The sequence below is a fragment of the Oryctolagus cuniculus genome, chromosome 7 (genome assembly GCF_964237555.1).
Source record: "Oryctolagus cuniculus chromosome 7, mOryCun1.1, whole genome shotgun sequence".
In the NCBI taxonomy this organism is placed as follows: Eukaryota; Metazoa; Chordata; class Mammalia; order Lagomorpha; family Leporidae; genus Oryctolagus; species Oryctolagus cuniculus.
The window spans coordinates 85,752,954-85,771,942 of NC_091438.1; the positions used below are offsets into that span (position 1 = coordinate 85,752,954).

The following is an 18,989-nucleotide window of genomic DNA, read 5'->3' on the forward strand; positions in this document are numbered from 1 at the left end:
GAAACAAGATGTTTACATCAAGTTTGTTTTCCCAGAGCAGTTGACAGCAGATAGTCATGTAAACACGCCCAGTTTAACAATCATGCAAGAAGAAAGATGACTATTCCAGTCTGTCCCTCTGAGCTGACTGTGCTTGCACTGGCAAGGCAAAAGCATTTTGCACATGCCGTTTCTATATGGAGATCTCGTAGCTGCAAAAGTCTTGGTTGAATCCAAATTACCATACAAACCAGTTGGGATTAAAATTGCTAAACAAAGTTCTGTAATGAGCTTGCTCCTTCTGAGCAGGCTCCTTGCAGTTTAAAAAAAAAATGAAGCTTCATGTAAACAATTTCAGAAAATGGATGGATGTGCATATGTACGATAACACAGGGCGTCCTCTTTTCTGGATTGTCTTTTATTGTCTTTTTCACTTTTTTTTTTCCAAGTGCTCACTTGGGGGAAAAAACAAAATACAGAACCACAGAATGATGAGCTCTTCACATAGTACACAACTGAGAAAGGTTTAAATGAAAATTGGAGTTCTGTATTCTATTTCAGATGTGAAGGCATCTAGTGCATGCTTGTTTAGGGTTGGAGTAAAATGGGAACCGGCACTGATATTATGACCCAAAGGAAGTTACTTAACTTCTCGGAGCCTTATCTGTCTCAGCTGTAAAATGAGGAACTTGCTCTGCAGTCATCCTTAAGATAAGACGGAGGTTTAGAAGTATTAGCCTAAGTGGATTTGCAAGGAAAATGTAATGTTTTCAATACTTTCATAGCTTATTGAAAGGTAATATTAAATTAGAAACTAATAACTAGTTACCTGCTTATACTAGGGTCTCACGTGTTTGGGGGACTGCTTGAATAGTGGCCTTGAAATTGCTTTGGCAATAAATTAACAATTCAGTTAACATGTATTGAGTACAAGGATTTATGCCAGTTGCTACATAGTATCATCGTCAACCTGTATAACACTTGATATTTTATGAAGTGCTTTCATATAAATTATTTAATTTAATTTTCATACCAACACTTTACAGTGGGGAGGCAAATACTATCACCACTTTATAGATAAGGAAATTAAGGCTTAGGACACTTATTTTATAACTTTTATCTATGATTTTTGGGTTCTAAGGAGACAAGGAATAGGAAATAGGGGGAACATAAAAGGAAAACTCCTTATGAAATTAAACATCTGCCCATTATGATGATGACAACAATGATTGTGCTTAACTTTTAAGGAGTTCTCATTATGTGCCAGGACACTGTTCTCAGTGCTTCGTATGCATTCACTAGTTCCATTTTCACAACAGTTTTATGGGAGATAATTAAATTATCTCTGCTGATGATGTAATGCGGACTCTACCAAGACAGGCTTTTTAAAGGTCTATTCTCTTACTTCCATACCAGGAGTTAAAGTAGTACCTGTCTTTCACATAGAGAAGCTGGGGCCCAAGATAATTAAATGACTGTTCTTAATTAATTAATATAGCATGGGTGCAAGATTTGAACTTAACCTAATTCAGAATTCTTGAAAACTGCAAGCTAACCTTGTATTAAAAATAAAATGAGGGGCCGGCTCTGTGGTACAGTAAGTTAATCCTCTGCCTGCGGTGCTGGCATCTCATATAGCCACCAGTTCTAGTCCTGGCTGCTCCTCTTCCAGTCCAGCTCTCTGTTATTGCATGGAAAAGCAGTAGAAAATGGCCCAAGCACTTGGGCCCCTGCAGCCATATGGGAGACCCAGAAGAAGCTCCTGGCTCCTGGCTCCTGGCTTTGGGTTGGCTCAGCTCCGGCCACTGGGAGTGAACCAGTGTTTGGAAGACCTTTCTCTCTGTCTCTCCCTTTCACTGTCTGTAACTCTACCTCTCAAATAAATAAATAACCTTTAAAAAAATAAAATGAGAGAATAAAGTAAATAAATAACCTTTAAAAAAAATTAAATGTGGCATAGCAGTTGAAACCATCCCCTGTGATGCTGGCATCCCTGCGGGTGATGGTTCATGCCATAGCTGCTCCACTTCTGATTCAACTCCCTGCTAATAGCCTTGGAAAGCAGTGGAGGATGGCCCAAGTGCTCGGGCCCCTGCACGCATGTGGGAGACCTGGAAGAAGCTCTTGGCTTTTGGATTCAGCCTGGTCGAGCCTGGGGTGTCACTGGCATTTAGGGAGTGAACCAACAGATGGAAGATATTCTCTCTGGCTCTCTGTCTTTCTGTCTCTCTGTCTCTCCCTCTGTGTAAATTCTGACTTTCCAATAAATACATTAATCTTGTTCAATAAATCAAACCAAACATCCCACAACCCAAAACTCCGTGTGTGGGGGGGAGGGGGGGTGGGATTTTAAACTGCCTTGAAAAAAATTTATTATTTTTATTTTCCTTGGACTTGGTTACTGCAAAGAATCATTTGATGGAAGTAAAATCTCAGACTAGGTATATAATCATTATGTATTGATGGTGATCAGGCTTGGAAATCAGTATTCAACCAAATTTTCAGATGTGTCTGCTTAAGAATCCATTCTCTTATATGTTTGATATTTTGTATTTGTGTTGGCTACAGTGCTCATTACAAATCAGGAAAGTCTAGCTGTAATTTATCTATCAAAGAAATATAAATGTCTGAGAGATGGGGTCACTAGCTATAGAAGGCGCAGGGGAATGCAGGTGTTTGGCCTAGTGGTTAAGATAGCTTGGTTAAGATGCCACTTGGAGTGTCTGAGTCCCAGCCCCTCTCCCATTTCCAGCATCCAGACCATGGGAGGCAGCAGATGGTGGCTTAAGGAGTTTGATCTCTGCTACCCACATGGGAGACCTGGATTGGGTTCCCAGTTCCTATCTGGGGAGTGAACAAGCAGATGGGGGTATCTCTCGCTCGCTGTCTCTCTCTCTCTCTCTGTCTCTCTCCTGTCTCTGTCTCTCTGATTCTCAAATAAATTAAATCTATAAATAAAAATTCTAAAAAGGAACAAGCACATGGCTTAGTGCTTAAGATGCTGCTTGGGATGCCCACTTCCCATATCAGCGTGCTTGAGTTCAAGTCCCAGTTCCAGCTTCCTGCTAATGTGCACCCTGGGAGGCAGCATTGATAGTAGTAGTTGGAACTCCATCACCCACATGGGAGACTTGGGTTGAGTTCCTGACCTCTGGCTTCAGCCTGCCTCAGCCACACCTATTAGAGGCATTTGGGGAGTGAACCAGCAGATGGGAGCTCTCTATCACTGTCTGTGTTTGTGCCCTTATCTGTCTTCTTTTACTTCTAAAATAAATAAATAAATAATTTTTAAAAATTGAAATGAGGGTAGAAGAAAGAAAATTCAGATCAATCAAAATAAAACACTTAAGAAAAACTGAATTATCAGAAAGTTACTAGCTTACAGAGATAGATGAGTGAAACTCTTGAAAGGAAAATAAGTAAAGAAGTAATAGGTTGTCTTTGAAAAATGCAAATCTAAAAATCACAGTCTTGAAGTGAGATTTTGGTTTCAACTTGAAAGAACTGCAGTGTGAAATATGACACTTTTATCTAGTAGTTAATATGACATGACAGATCCTCTGAAAATTAGCTGCAAAGAAATGCTTAATTTAAAAATAGTATTGTATGATCTCAATAATTGTAATATTGAAGGATCCTTAGCATAATGTAGGTCATAAAAAGGGTATATGCTATCCTAAATCAGCCTGTGAGAATACACTGAGTGACTGTGGTAATTTTCATTAATGTTTATATAACTAATGTAATTCTCACCTCTTTCCTGTGTATTTATATTTGCTTCTCTATTTACATCAATGCACTGGAAGGGAAACCCAATGGTTAATTCCTCTTTATTTTGTCACTTTTTTATAATTAGAAGACTAATCAGTATACCCATTGGAGAGAACTTGGAAAATCTAAAAAAATTGTTTTTAATTTAAAATCTCAGAGCTTAGAAATGTCCATTAGAGGAATACAGTATATGTCTGTCTTAAACCCTTTGGGAGCTCAACAAAAATTGAATGTCATTCTAATTATACACCCCTGTGAACTAAAAAGGAAAAGAGATAATATCCGTTTACTGAAATGGAAATGCTGGATAAGGAAAGAAAATAGTTTTAAAAATATGTTCACTGGACTATATCTGTATCTGCAAAGATCTCCTTTTCTGTACTTACATCATATTGTGAAAAATATCATCTTAGTTCAAATGCACGCAGGAAAAAAATGAGTGTTTGAGGATATAGCACATTACATAGTCCATACCATACTGTAGTCTCACAGTCTCTGTGCCATCTTAACTCCAATATAATCATAACCTTAAAAAAAAAACACCAAGCCCAGTTGTTTTTATTGGTAAGTTCTATCAAATACTTTAAAAAGCAATGAAACCAAATTCTCTAATATCTCCAGAAAACAGAATCAGAGGGAACATTTCTCATTGATTCTGTGAGGATAACACGTAGTACCTTAAAAACCAAGTCAGATAAAGATATTACAGAAAAGGGCCAGTGCCGTGGCTCACTTGGCTGATCCTCTGCCTGCGGCGCCGGCATCCCATATGGGTGCTGGTTCTTGTCTTCATTGCTCCTCTTCCAGTCCAGCTCTCTGCCGTGGCCCAGGAAGGTAGTGGAGGATGGCCCGAGTGCTTGGGCCCCTGCACCCGCATGGGAGACCAGGAGGAGGCACCTGGCTCCTGGCTTCGGATCAGCGCAGTTCCAGCTGTAGCGGCCATTTGGGGGGTGAACCAACGGAAGGAAGAGCTTTCTCTCTGTCTCTCTCTCTCACTGTCTATAACTCTGTCAAATAAATTAAAAAAAAATTTTTTTAAAAGACATTACAAGAAAGACCATTAGGCCAATAATTTTCATGAACATAGATACAAAATCCTCAACAAAACATTACCAAATTGCATTCAATAATGTGTGAAAAAAATTAAACATCATGACCAAGTGGCATTTATTCTGGGTATGAAGATCAATGTAATCCACCGCATCAATGGGCCAAAGAAAATTATTGACCTTATCATTATTTGCAGGGAAAAAACTGTCAAAATATAACACCCTATAACACCCATTCATGGTAAAGACTTCCTAGCAAACTCAGAATAGAGAATAACTTCCTTGACTTGACAAAGACTTTCTACCTAAATACCTCCAGTTAGCATATATGTAAGGGTGACAAACTAAATGCTTCCCCTGTAAGATCTGGAATAAGGCAAGGATGTCTTACCACTGCTATTCAGCATTGTACTGGAAATCCTAGCTAGTACAGTCAGACAAGAGGCAGAATGTGTGTGTGTATGAGTATTGGAAAGGAAAGACTTTAACCACCCTTTGTGGGCTAACAATAGGGTTGTGTCTATAGGAAAATCCCAAAGAATTGAAAAATAAACAGCAAAGCAAACTTATTTCTGGAACTAATAAGAAAATATACCGGCCGGTGCCGCGGCTCATTTGGCTAATCCTCCACCTGCAGCGCCGGCACCCCAGGGTTCTAGTCCCAGTTGGGGCACCGGATTCTGTCCCAGTTGCTCCTCTTCCAGTGCAGCTCTCTGCTGTGGCCTGGGAAGGCAGTGGAGAATGGCCCAAGTGCTTGGGCCCTGCACCCGCATGGGAAACCAGGAGGAAGCACCTGGCTCCTTGCTTCGGATCGGCTCAGCGCCAGCCATAGCAGCCATTTGGGGGGTGAACCAACAGAAAGGAAGACCTTTCTCTCTCTCTCTCTCTCTCTCTCACTGTCTAACTCTGCCTGTCAAATATATATATATATATATATACACACCAAGATTTCAGGTCACAATGTTAATACACGAAAGTCAATTACATTCCTATATGCTAACAATTAACACTTAGAATTTGAAACTAAGAAACAGTACCATTTAGAGTAGCACCAAGAAAGAAGAAAGGAAGGGAGAAAACCAGAGATCGGGTGCCAGCATGGTTAGGCTTTGGTGATATCCTGTCTTCTTTTTTTTTTTTTAAGATCTATTTTACTTATTTGAAAGGCAGAATTACAAAGAGAGAGAGGGACAGACACACAGAGAGAGAGAGAAATCTTCCATCCCCTGGTTCACTCCCCGGATGGCCGCAATGGTTGGGGCTAAGCCAAGTCGAAGCCAGGAACCAGAAACTTCATCTGGATCTCCCACAAGGGTGCAAGGGCCCTAACACATCTTCTGCTGCTGTCCCAGGCACATTAACAGGGAGCTGGCTTGAAAGTAGAGCAGCCAGGACCTAAACTGGAGTCCATCTGGGATGCTGGTGCTGCGGGTGGTGGCTTAACCTGCTGCACCACAAAGCAGGCCCTCTTCCTGTCTTATAGACAGCTGCCTTTTCATTGTGTTCCCGAACAGCCTTTACTTGCTCTGTGTGCAAGGAGAAAGAGTGAGCAGCTCTCCAATGGGTGTCTCCTCGTCTTTTTTTTTTTTTTTTTTTTTTTTTTTAGATTTATTTATTTGAAAGGCGGTTACACAGAGAGAGAAGGAGCGGCAGAGAGAGAGATCTTCTATCCGCTGGTTCACTCAATTGGCTGCAACTGCCAGAGCTGCACCAATCCAAAGCCAGGACCCGAGAGCCTCCTCCAGGCCTCCCATAAGGGTGCAGGGGGCCATCTTCCACTACTCTCACAGGCCACAGCAGAGAGCTGGATCGAAGTGGAGCAGCTGGAACTCGAACTGATGCCCATATGGGATGGCGGCACTGCAGCTTTACCTACTATGCCACAGTGCTGGCCCTGGGTGTCTTTTAAAAGGACAGTAGTTCCATAACGAGGGCCCCGCCCTCATGACCTCATTTAAACCAATTATCTCCCAAAAGCCTCATCTGTAAATATCACCAACTGGGGGTTGGAGCTTCAGTGTATGAGTTTTGAGGGGACATAGTTCAATCTGTAGCACCATTCAATAGAGAAAGGCTAATCTTTTCAACTGATGATGTTGGAACAATAGGATGTCCATAACCAGAAAGTGATTCTAGACACAGACCTTTTGCCTTTCATAGATATTAACTCAAAATGCATCATAAGATAAAAGTTAATATGTAGAACTATAAAACTTGTTGAAGGGTTCAATGTTGTGGCACAATGAGCTAAGCTACCACTTGCAACACCATCATCCCATGTCAGAGAGCTAGTTGGAGTCCTGGCTGCTCTGTTTCTGATCCAGTTCCCTGCTAAGTGCCTGGGAAAGCAGTGGAAGCTGGCCCAAGTACAGCCATTGAAGCTGTTTGAGGAGTGAACCAGCAAATGGAAGATAAATTTCTCTCTCTCTCTCCTTTTGAAATAAACAAATAAATATTTTTAAGAATTAAAAAATGTCTTGAAGAAAAGATAGGAGAAATTCTAGGTGGCCTTGGATTTTGCAGCAAATTTATATATATGACACCAAAAGCCTGATCCATGAAAGAAAAATGTGATACTCTGTACTTTATTAAAATTAAAAACTTCTGCTCTGTGAAAAATAAAGACTGTTAAGCAGGTAAAAGACAAACCACAGGTTGGAAAAAATATTTTCAAAAAACATATCTGATAGACTTATAAACAATATACACAAAAATTCCTTAAAACTCAACAGGAAAACAAAAGGTCTAGGGGCCAGCATTGTGGCCTAGCAGGTAAAGCTGTGGCCTGCAATGCCAACATCCCTTATAAGTCAGGTTTGTGTCCCAGCTGCTCCACTTCTGATCCAGCTCGCTGCTAATGGCCTGGGAAAAGCAATAGAGGATGGTCTAAGTGTTGGGCCCATGCTACCCATTTGGGAGACCCATATGAAGCTTTTGGCTCCTGGCTTTGGTCTGGCCCAGTCCTGGCCATTGTGGCCATCTGGAGAGTGAACCTGTGGATGGAAGGTGTCTTCTTCTCTCTCTCCCCCACCCCCATAACTCTGACTTTCAATAAATAAATCATAAGAAAAAGAAAAGGTCTGAACAGACTCCTCACCAAAGAAGAACTACAGATGGAAATAAGCGTATGAAAAGATATTTAATATATTTTGTTGTTAAGAAATTGAAAATTAAGAAGGAGGTACCTTTCTCTGAAGGGAGGAGAGAACCTCCACTTTGACTATGACCTTGTCTAAACAAGATAAGAATCGGAGAACTCAGAGGGCTTCCATAGCCTTGGAAACTCATGACCGGAGCATAGGGAGACTACTGATGCCATAGACAGGAGTGTCAATTGGTAAAGTCAACAACAGGAGTCACTGTGCACTTACTCCTCATGTAGGGTCTCTGTCCTTAATGTGCTGTGTATTGAGATTTAATGCTATAACGAGTACTCAAACAATATATTTCACTTTGTGTTTTTATGGGGGTGCAAACTGTTGAAATCTTTACTTAATGCATACTAAACTGATCCTCTGTAAAAAAAAAAGAAAGAAAGAAATTATCAACTCCCAACTTGACTCTCACTGGGATTAAACATGACAATAGTTCTGATCTGATTTCATCATCATTTAAAAAAAAATCATCTATTATTTCTCTCTTTATGTTTCTGTGTGAGAGCAAACTGTTGAAGTCCTTACTTAATGTATACTAAGCTGATCTTCTGTATATTAAGATAATCTAAAATGAATCTTGATGTGAATGGAAGGGGAGAGGGAGTGGGAAAGGGGAGGGTAGTGGGTGGGAGGGACGGTATGTGGGGGAAGCCATTGTAATCCATAAATCGTACTTTGGAAATTTATATTCATTAAATAAAAGTTAAAAAAAAAAGAATACTGTAAAAAAAAAAGAAATTGAAAATTAAAATGGGATGACACTGCCTACCTATAATAATGGCTAAACTAAAAAAAAATGACAATTATCAACTGCTTTGCAAGGTTACCTAACAATAGTAACCCTCATTCATCGCTGGTAGGAAGGTAAAATGGCACAAATGTTTTAACAGTTTATTTTGAAGTTATTCATAATCTTATTCTCCAGTCCAGCAATCTTGCTCCAACATATTTACCCAGATGAATCGAAAACTTATTTCTACACAAAAATCTGCATGGAAATATTTCTAGCAGCTTTATTCATAATTTCCCAGACCCAAAAGCAATCAAAATGTCCTTCTATGAGTGAATGGATATACCAGCTGTGGTACATCCATAAAAGGAGTATTATTCAGAGTAAGACCTGGATGGATGTTAAATGCATATTGATAGATTGAAGGAGCCAGTCTGAAGGCTATATACTGTATGAATTATGCAACATTAAAGGAAAAGCTATAGCAACAGAAGAGATCAGTGGTTGCCAAGGTTTTGGGGAGAGACAAGGAGAGTTGAACAGATGAAGCTAAGGGTATTTTGTGGGGCTATTCTTTATGATACTGTAATTACTCATATGTAATATTATGCCTATTTATATTTACATGTATTACAACCTCACTAATATGGGAAGGGAGAGCTACTTACCTAAGTAGCTTTGGAAATAAGTGAAATCTGTAAGATTAAAAGTAAAAGAAACAGTACATGAACATTGTACATGGTAAAATTGTTTTCCTTGGAAATAAAAGGTAATGATTCTGATACTGCTGTATATCTATACTGGAATTGAGCTCTACTCCAGTAAATCTATGCTGGAATTAAGTGAATGAATGACAAGTGGTAAAAATAGATAAGCAAGAAAAGCTATAATGACAGAGCATTGGGAAGATCACTATAAACTCATGTTTACCCTAGTGAAGATTCAGTGGGTTACACATTTAAATATGTATAGATACATGTTTATGCAGAGGTTACTATGCATATAAGAAGAGGAGTATATGTATTTCCTTGTATATCAGTGGAGAGCAGCTAGAAGTAGCAACACCCCAGTAGCAATAAGCATTCCTAGCACCCAGATTTTGGTTTCTAATACCAGTTGTCCATAAAGGTAACTAAGGCCCCAGGGAGAAATGTTTGATCCTAGGCCTAGAGCAGGAAATAACACAAGATGAGCCTGCAATGCTTGTTCTGCTGGAAGGTAAGAGAGTGCTAATCAAACAAACCAACCAAAAATCACACTCAGTGATGGGTTATATCAAAGGCACACTGGAGCCAGTTGCAAGAGCTCCCAGTGGTCAAATATGGAACAGTTTAAGCCACAAAATAAAGTGCGATTAGATTAAAATCCAAAGTATAAAATAAATATCTTTGAGTCCATAGTTATATAAGTAATTGATTGAGTAAATTAATACATAACAGAGAAAAGACAAATGTCCCATGCAGAAGAATTCTGAATAATTTATGTAGATCCTCAGTCTTCAAGGAGGTAGAATAAAACTCCTCACAACCTAAGTACGGGTTGCATGTATTGTCCTTCCTTCCTTCCCTCCTTCCTTCCTTTCTTCCATCCATCCATCCATCTATCCATCCATTGTGACCTTATGGAAAAGATGGTAGGGGGAGTACCTTGCAGGGGAGAAGTGTGACAAACATCATCTTTTCCAGATGATCAAGGTCAACATCAGTAGCAGTAATTTATGGTGATGGTATGTACCCTTGATATAATGTGATGAAAATGGTGCTTTACCTCTGTGGTCTCCTCATGAAACATAAACTCAGGTTAATAATGGCAAAAACATAAGACAAATCCAATGAGGGACGGACATTCTACAAAATCCTGACCAATACTCCACAAAATAGTAAAGGTTTTTAAAAATAAGGAACATCTGAAAAATTGTTATAGCCAAGAGAACATAGGGAAACATTGCAACTAAGTGCAGTGTGTTAGGAATCCTGGATTTATTTCTTTTCCTTGTAATTTGTCATTAACAATGTACCAATATATGGTAATAAATGCACCATTACTAACGTAGCATGTCAATAATAGGGGGAACTGATTGCAGGAGTCTTTGGGAACTCTCTTCACTAGCTTCACAATTTTCTGTAAATCTAAAACTCCTGAAAACAAAGTTTATTTTAAAAGTATGTTACCCAGACTTTTTTGTTGCTCCTAACCTAAGGCTGATACATTGCACAACTCCTGGAGACACCATTCATGTAAAAATTCTTTTAAATTTTATTTATTTATTTGAGAGGTAGAGTTAGAGAAGGAGAGGCAGAGAAAAAGGTCATCCATCCTCTGGTTCACTCCCCATATGGCTGCAATGGCCTGAGCTGAGCTGATTCGAAGCCAGGAGCCAGGAGCTTCTTCCAGGTCTCCCATGCAGGTGCAGGGGCCCAAAGACTTGGGCCATCTTCCACTGCCTTCCCAAGCCATAGCAGAGAGCTGGATCAGAAGAGGAGCTGCCAGGACTCAAACCAGCGCCCATGTGGAATGCCAGTGCCGCAGATAGAGTCTTAGCCCACTATGCCACAGCACCGGCCCCATTCATGTAAAATTTAATGCAAATGGTCTCCCCTGGAGTTGTTCAAGGCTGCAACACCTTTATGACCATGGTTGCTTTTTCCTAAGAAAAGTGCTCACTTCTGCCAGGCATTACCTTGGTTTTTTCCTGTGAAACTTTGCATAGGGTGATTACAGAACTACCTTGCTAGTTAGTTCCAGAGGAAGCGGCTGGGCTAAATCAGTGACCAGCCTTTTGCGAAGACATGGAAGGCATTTTGCTTCTAATGCAGTCATCAGCCCAACTGTGTATGAGCAGAGGTCATGGAAAAAGCCAAACTGAGGAGGTCTGACTACACCTGCACACAACCCTGACCTTGGTTATGGTGTAAGAACCATAGCTCTGCCTGAATGGCAACCATAGTGTTTCAACACCGTGCCCCAGGAACCAACTCTCTGGACTGGAAAAGCCCTGGCCATGGGCGTTGTGTTGAAAATGCCAGTGGCAGCATTCTTGACAGCTGCAAAGGGCAGATATTATGTTTTCATGCCTGCTCGAGTGAACTATAAAAACTTTTGTTGACTCCTGAAAACTCAGGCATTCAACTGAAATATGTAAATGAAATATTAAATCCCCATGAAATGTGAGACCTTCCACTGGTATTTGGTCCATAAATTATATGCCACCAGAATTTAGATCATAAAGTTCCTCCATTCCAGGCCAAACTGATGGTCTTTCACTTTCTGTTCCTATAAATTAGAAACCCCACATGTGTCAAATTATGTAGTGAAAACCATATAAAAAGAAATTTGTTTTTTAAGGAACTTCATAAATTTCTTATTTCACTGAGATTTATTGGGCTTGTTTTAATGGGCCAGAAGAAAAATTAAGCTTTCGTGTTTTCGCTCCTTGTTACATTCACTGCAGGGAGACCCTGAATTGTTAGCTCCAAAAGAGAAAATGCTGTTTTGGGGCCAGTTTTGAACAGAGTAGGTCCAGCTGCTAAGATAAGCCTCTTGCTGAACCAAATGTGTGTTTTTGTGTTTGGTCTTGGATCTTATCAGCCTGCAGCAGCACCAAGCTTAATAACAAATGAGGTTCAAAGAGATGGAGCTGCTGTTCAGCCTCTTATCCTAATGTTTTCAAAGAGCTCTGCAGCATTGGTCATTATACCCATCCTAATCAAACTCTTTTAAGCTTATCTTCTGCCACCATTTCCTACAGCCTTTCCGGTAGGCACCCATTATTTGTGATCATTAGGAGAATGGTATGTGGTGTGTAAACATACTTAATGGTTATATTTCTGAGACATTCTTTATGACCATCTTTTAAAGGATCTCAGCTTGATAATGAATTGTGTGTTTACTTTGAGTTTTCAAATGAGAATATTTCACAATTACTTTGCAGTTGATCTCCTGAATTTACTCTCCAGCTAATGAGAGATGTGGCTTTCATAGTGCAAATAGATTAAATAGATGTCAGTTGGGGGCATTTAGATGACAGTTGAGATTGTTCTTTTTGTGTTAGATAATACTGCAAGATGATACTACTGATTGCAGGCAGAGTTGTTTATATGAAGGTTGACAAAGGCGAATATTTTCAAGGTGTTCAGATTTCCCTGGGATGAAATGAGATTCATATTCCACCCTTGGTTTTTTTCTAAGGACCCTGCTTGCTTAAGTTATCAGAAAGTATGGGTGGATACCTGTCAGCTCTTGGAGCCTGTCAGCACTGGGAGGGTATATGGGTGGTAGTGCTGGTCATGAAGACTGGCATGGTGGAAGGGCTGGATACCAAAATTCCTAAAATGCAACCATCTTGAACTCACTCTCCTCTCCGTGAAGGGGGTCGGCCTGTCTACCTCCCTCCCATCTCCTGCTCACCCAGCAGAGGGGACTGATCCAGCCTTGTAGGAGGCGGCTGTCATTGACCAGAGTCACACGCTGGCAGTGTGCTGTGCTCCAGGGGCTTCCAGCCCCTGCAGCTTGGCTATGGGGCCTCTGATTTCATTTATAGGGGCCTGCAGAGTCCCTCTACTAAAATAGGGTTTTTTCATTTGATGTTTTTATATAGGATCTTTTTATATAGGGTTTTTTTTTTTTTTAAGATTTATTTATTTCAATTGAAAGTCAGTTACACAGAGGGGGAGGGGGGAGAGAGAGAGAAAGAGTCTTCCATCTGCTGGTTTACTCCCCAGATGGCCGCAATGGCTGGAGCTGTGCCGATCCAAAGCCAGGAGCCAGGAGCTTCTTTCTGGTCTCCCACACGGGTGCAGGGCCCAAGAACTTGGGCCATGTTCCACTGCTTTCCCAGGCCATAGAAGAGAGCTGGATGGAAAGTGCAGCAGCCGGGTCTCAAACCGGCACCCATATGGGATGCTGGTGCTTCAGGCCAGGGCGTTAACCCACTGTGCCACAGCGCTGGCCCCTATAAGGGTTTTATAATTTGAGCATTTAACAATTGGTGGGTTTCATCCACAAGAATTGTCTTCTGAAAAATAAAACAAAGTCCAATGTTGTCTTTCATGAAGGTATGTGTAGGAGTACCACGTGGTGAAAGCAGCTGTGAGGACTTTAGTTAGAAAACACAGGTACAGTTCTGGAACAGTTCTAGATCTGACCACATCATTGCACAATTGTTGCAGAAACAAGAGATCCCTGTTTTTAATAGCATTCAGAAATGTTATTAACTTTGTGAGCATTTTCCTGTAAATAATCAAAACTAATCAAATGCTATTTTAGAAGGAAACCAAAATCAGTCACATAAAAACTGTGACAACATGAGTGATTTTCTTTCTTTCTTTATGTCTTTCTTTTTTTAAAGATTTATTTATTTATTTGAAAGTCTGAGATACACAGAGAGAGAGAGAGAGAGAGAGGTCTTCCATCCTCTGGTTCACTCCCCAGATGGCCACAATGGGTGGATCTGCGCCGATCCGGAGCCAGGAGCCTCCTTCAGGTCTTCCACGCGGGTGCAGGGGCCCAAACACTTGGGCCATCCTCCACTGCCCTTCCAGGCCACAGCAGAGAGCCGAATCGGAAGAGGAGCAGCCGGGACTAGAACCGGCGCCCATATGGGATGCTGGCACTTCAGGCCAGGGCGTTAACCTGCTGTGCCACAGCACTGGCCCCTCTTTTCTTTCTCTTTTAAAGATTCATGTATTTATTTGAAAGTCAGAGTTGCAGAGAGAGAGGGAGGGACAGAGATCTTCTATCCACTGGTTCACTCTTCAGATGGCTGTAACAGCCAGGGCTGCACCAGGCTGAAGCCAGGAGCCATGAGCCTCCTTCAGGTCTCCCACGTGGGTGCAGGGTTCCAAGCCCTTGGGCCATCTTCTGCTGCTGTCCCAGCCACATCAGCAGGGAGCTGGATCGGAAGTGGAACAGCCAGTACAGGAACCAATGCCCATATGGGATTGCCAGCATTGCAGGCAATGGCTTAACCTGCTATACCACAACTGTGGCCCTTGAGTGACTCTCTTAGAGTAAAAATTAAAAATACACACACACACAGGCCGGTACTGTGGCGTAGCAGGTAAAACCGCCGCCTGTAGTGCCAGCATCCCATATGGGCACCGGTTCAAGTCCCAGTTGCTCCTCTTCCTATCGAGCTCTCTGCTTTGGCCTGGGAAAGCATTGGAAGATAGCCCAGGTCCTTGGGCCTCTGCACACATGTAGGAGACCCAAAAGAGGCTCCTGGCTCCTGGCTCCTGGCTCCTGGCTTCGGATCAGCTCAGCTCCAGCCATTGTGGCCATTTGGGGAATGAACCAACAGAAGGAAGACTTTCTCCCTCTCTCTCTCTGCCTCTGCCTCTCTATAACTCTGACTTTCAAATAAAATAAAATAAATCTTAAAAAGTACACAAAATTTCTTCATATCTTAAAGTAAATTTTATAAAAGCCCTAACATAAGCAAGTTCAAAAGTATTAATATCAACATAAATAAATTAGGGGGTATTTTGTTTCACCAAGATTTTCATGATAGAATGTAAATAAATAATTCCTTTGGTAGGGTTCAGGAAATATTTCATGATTTCAAAATACAGCTCACTGGGGTAGGCATTGTGGTGCCATTGGTTAAGCCGCCACTTAAGACACTGGCATCCCATATCAGAGTGCCAATTTGAGTCCCAGCTCCTCCACTTTTATTCCACCTTCCTAACAATGTACCTGGGAAGGCAGTGGATGATTGCTAAAGTATTTGGGCCCCTGCCACCCACATGGGAGAACCAGAAGGTGTTTTTGGCTCCTGACTTCATCCTGGCCCACTCAGCTCTTGCTGGCATTTGGGGAGTGAACCAGCAGATGGAAAATCTCTCTCAGTCTCTTTCTCTCTCTCTCTCTCTCTCTCTCTCTCTCTCTGTCTCTCCATCCCTTCTGTCACTCTGCCTTTCAAATAATAAAAAATCTTAAAAATGCAGTTCACATGATTTTTAAAAAAATATTTGTATTTTATGCATTCAGAAAATTGTTATGAAACAACTGACCAGTTTAAAGAAAAGCAATAAAATGAACACTTGTATGCTTATTATACAAAGTAAGAAATCAAAACCTACAAAGCTCCTGTGTACTCTTCAGTCATAATTCTCTACACAGAAGTAACTATCCATCTGCATTTTTGTCAGCTTATCCCTTGTTTTTCATTATCCTTTAGTCGCTTATTTATTTCCTCCAAATGGTATAATATTTAGTTTTGTCTGTTTTTAGACTTTATGTACATAGAATCGTAAATGTATTTGTGTGTGACTTTTTATGTATTCCAGTGCCTGATATACCTCGCTTATATCTTTATTCTGCTGCTACTTTATATATGGGCTGTTTCTGTTTGAGCCATCCTACAGTGAATAGACTTACACTCATGTCCTAGGCTCATGTGTGAGAGTCTCTGAGGCAGCTATGTCTAGGAGTGGAGCTGAGTTTAAGCTATGTAAGATTTCCAGCTCTGGTAAGCGATGCCAGAATGTTTTCCAAAGCAGCTGCTCCCATTTGTGTTCCACATGCAGTGGATGAATTGCACCACATCCTCTCCAACACCTGAAATATTCGATTTTAGTTTTTTCCAGTGTAGTGAGTATGAAATGGTATCCTGTGGTGGTTTTCATTTTTATTTCTCTGATTACAGGGAAGTTCGGTATCTTTTCATATGTTCATGAACCATTGTGTTTTCATCCATTCAACAAATATTGTTTGAGTACCTCTGATGTGCCAGGCCCTCTTTGGGTCTCTCTGCCACTTCTTTGAAGTCCTTGTATCTAACAGTTGCCCATTTTTCTTTTGGGCTGTATTTCTTTTACAAAGGAGTTCTTTCATGTTCTGGAAACCTCATTTGTTGGTGAGATGTGTTGCAAATATCATCTCCAAGTTTGTGGCTTGCCTTTTTACCCTGTTGTATTTTTTGATGAACAGAGGCTCTTCATTTTAATGTGGTCAGATCCTTTTCTTTGGTTGTCTTCTAAACACTTCAGAGTTTTGACTTTCACTTTCAAGACCTCACTTCCATTTGGAATATGCTGTTACATATTGGGTGAGGAAGGGATTTAGTTTATTTCTTTTTTCCCTTATGGAGAACTAACTCTCATGACGCTGTTGTTGAATGTTCTGCCCTTTACCTGCTGACGTGCAGTGCTCTCTTTGTCATGAGTGGTGTCCCTGTATATGTGTGTGGCTCTGTTTCTGAGCTCTCCCTTCTATTTCATTGTTCCACTTGTCTTTATGCCAGTTCTACCATACCAAGGCACTAATTACTCACCATAAAGAGAAAAGCATAATGATGATTATTTTGAAAGTTAAATTTATGGTGCCTAACAACTCAATGTTATCTATTATTGTTTTAGTGGGGAACACACTTTAATGTTATTTTAAGCTATCCAAAATTGTAGAATATTGGTAAATATTTAATAGAAATAACCACTTCTCCTCTTCCTTTTTTAATTTTATTTGAGAGTGAAAGAAAGAACAAGATAACTCCCATCCACTGGCTCACTCCCCACATCCCTGCAACAGCCAGGGGGGTGCTAGAACCTTTCTGGCTGGAAGTCAACACAGGTCTCCTGCATGGGTAAGCAGGAACTCAACCATTTGAGCCATCACCACTGCTTCCCTGGGCCTGCGCTAGCAGAAAGCTAGAATTAGGGGCTGGTGCTGGGAACCCAACCCAAGTATGCTATTTTGGGATGTGGGCATCTTAACTGCTAGGCCAAACACCTACCCCACAGATAACCATGTCTTTTTGTATTTGATCTCAGTTACTCTGACTATCCAGAGACTTAAGAAGTATACATATTCAGTCCTTGTCTTTGCCCTTGTTGGAGCTCAGAAAATAATACCCAAAGGTTAGTGGTCAGGCATGCTAAGTACTCTGATCTAAAGGAGAGTGGAAGGCCTCAGAAGCACAGTCTTTCTCATACTTTCTCCTGCCTTGCTTTCTCTTCCTTCTCCCTCTCCCCTGAAGTGAGTCAAAGGAACCAGAATTCCTCTACCCCAATGTATGTCGTAGAAACTAGAAGCCATAAGAGCCACAAAGATCACTCTTCCTTCTCCTTCCCAGAGTGGTTCTGCCCCATCACGGGAGGAAAGAGTGCTCCACAGAGAAGTCAAATGGAATCTGAACAGAGGAGCTGTGCCACGTTTCCTCCTCTTCAGCCTGTTGCCATTAGCTCATGTGTTTATCCAATCACATTTCTACATAGCCGTTCATTTCTCATCAAGCCTAAACATGAAAATAGACGCTCTTCCCAGGTCTTTGGGTCTTCATTTCTGAAGGCTGCTGTGTCATGTAAACTAAGTTTGTCATCCTCTGTCTATTGTCAGTCTGGCTTTTGTTACATGTATGTCAGCTGTGCTCCTTAAGAAGGGCGAGGAAAGCTGCCACTCCTTTCTGCCCCACACCTGCTTCTGAAGCAAGCAGGAGAAGATGAGACTGCAAGTGCTTGACTCTTCCTCATTCCCCAGTCTCTTAAGAAGGTTAAGGGAGGGAGGCTTCACTTTGATAGTTTCTTTTTCAGCTTTGAGTTTTGGAAGAGAAAATGATGTCGAAAGAATAAAGAAACATATTTGGGAAAGACTTTCAGTGATAAATATCTGGGGTATCCAGTTTTCTACACCTTGCTTTTATTGCATATTTTACCTATTACAAACAACCTCAGACTCTTTATAAAATAAACCCATTTATTTTGAAGGCAAGGGAAGTGCTACATTTTAACTATTACTGATAGAAATGTTCTTTGCTTTGTTGGTCTTGGACTTCCACAAAATACTCAATTCCAGATGTTAAATTGTTTTTTCAGAAGCCTTGTTAAAGTGCCAGAGCATTAGATTTTTGAAGGCATTTCCAAACCCTAGCTGATTATCACAACATGCAAGAATCCCAGCTTTCAAAGATCAGCTTTGGCTCTGAAGTATATCAGCAGCTGAAAAAATATGTGCAAACGGACAGGTTCACAGGACTGGGACCCAGAGTCCTTATATGGTAAAACAATAAGTAAATTTCCTTTACTTCCTGGTTATCAGGGATTCTATTAAGTTGTTTAAAGTACACTACATTTCCTTGATTCCAACAAAGCTAATAGGAGCTTGATAATGGTAATAGTCATGTAACAAGACAATATGTAGGTTCTATTATTACTCTCTCACCAAAGTCTTCACACGGATGAATTTATTTTATATTCCACACTATACTTGCATTCCTAGAATTCATTAACAAAATAACCTTCCTTCAAACCATCTCATGCACACTGTTGGTACTCATCTTTCAAGGTTTCATTATTCCCTAGGGAATAACTT

General features: G+C 40.8%; 1 protein-coding gene across 2 annotated transcripts in view; it reads left to right on the forward strand.

The window, feature by feature from the left end:
- Positions 1 to 18,989, forward strand: part of DDAH1 (dimethylarginine dimethylaminohydrolase 1) — a 293,268-nt gene that overhangs the window by 182,015 nt on the left and 92,264 nt on the right. The gene's annotated exons all lie outside the window — the stretch shown is intronic.